The sequence below is a fragment of the Brassica oleracea genome, chromosome C2 (assembly GCF_000695525.1).
Source record: "Brassica oleracea var. oleracea cultivar TO1000 chromosome C2, BOL, whole genome shotgun sequence".
Classification (NCBI taxonomy): domain Eukaryota; kingdom Viridiplantae; phylum Streptophyta; class Magnoliopsida; order Brassicales; family Brassicaceae; genus Brassica; species Brassica oleracea.
The window spans coordinates 33,630,035-33,631,418 of record NC_027749.1 but is presented as its reverse complement, the minus strand read 5'-3'; the positions used below and the strand labels follow the sequence as shown (position 1 = coordinate 33,631,418).

The window sequence follows — 1,384 nt, the reverse complement described above, 5'->3', positions numbered from 1 at the left end:
CCGAATCTTGAGATTCTATCTCTTCTTCTCTCTCTTAGACAAACCAACAAGACTTGTATTTTTTACCTTCGTGGGTTTATATATTTTTCAAATCTTGAGATATCTTACAGTGACCCAAACCGAAACCCAATTCCAGAAACGACTAATGACACGAACTCGACTGAAGCCGTGCAACAATTCAAACTGTACCACGCTCTCATCTTCTCCATTCCCATTTGTTTCACATTTATCGTCCTCTTTGTCTTCTACGTCATTTATCTACGTCGACGAAGCAGCAGCGTCGACTGGTCTTCTCTTGGAATGCGTGGCGGTGGTAGCTTTGTTTCCACCAACAATCTCTCAAAGGTAACAAGTCAATCTTTTTTTGTGTTCGTCGATTTGGTAGATTATTGTGGGATTTATAAAGATGCTCTCCACTCTATTTATTCTTACATTAATATTTGATGAGTTTAGTTCTGTAACTTTTGGTCCAAACGAATATGGACAGGCTGAATTAGGGCTGAGCAAAGAATTGAGAGAGATGCTTCCCATTGTCATCTTCAAAGAGAGTTACTCAATCAATGACTCACAGTGAGTTTTCATTTTTCTTTGTTTTTTTTTATTTTTTTTGGCTCAACTACAACTTTCATTATCCAAATTTGTGAATACAAAGATTTTAACCTCACACAGATTTAAACCCCACATACAAACACCGAGATTTAGTACCACCCATGAACACTTAGAAGGATCATACGCTACCCAATCGAAACGGCGTTATATTTTTCACCACAATGAGAACAAGTTTATCCCACGACTCGAGATAAACTGTCTCTTGCACCACCTACTTCTACCGTACGAGACAGAGACATACAAACCCAAACACAATGAAATCTACACAAGATGACTTCATGAGACCATAGCATTGGTTGCCAAATGATTAGAGTGAAAGCTCGGACCAACACTGCAACACCAGAACGGTGCATATCCAGCATAGACCATCACATTCGGGTTCTGTGTCCTGCTCCTTAGCCAAAAGGACGGAAACAGGTTCCGTACTGAGAAAGACGGACTTCGACGGCAGCAGCGAGACTGGTTCAGCACACAAAGCTTCCAATGGTGTGGGCTCGTACCGCTCGCTTAACAGATTCCTTGCCACCGACGCTGGGAAGTAGAGCACCACCGCGTGTCACCTGCAAAGAACACTCCTCCGGTTGACCAATCCGATGGTGTGGGTTCTTGCAACGCGTCCGTCACCGAGAACCGGATCTCTGAACCATTTTTCACCGCTCATCACACCATTCCTCCGATAGTCTCACTGTCACATGGTAGGTGAAATCCAAGGTGGAGGAGCTTCCCACTGAGTCACGTGCCCCGCCGTGAAGAGAGCCACCGTAGATCTTAAAAG

General features: G+C 43.6%; 1 long non-coding RNA gene across 1 annotated transcript; it reads left to right on the top strand.

The window, feature by feature from the left end:
* LOC106327241 lies at positions 1-1,384 on the top strand. The gene is made up of 2 exons (XR_001267411.1): positions 1-345; positions 488-1,384. It is a non-coding gene; the product is annotated as an uncharacterized LOC106327241 (long non-coding RNA).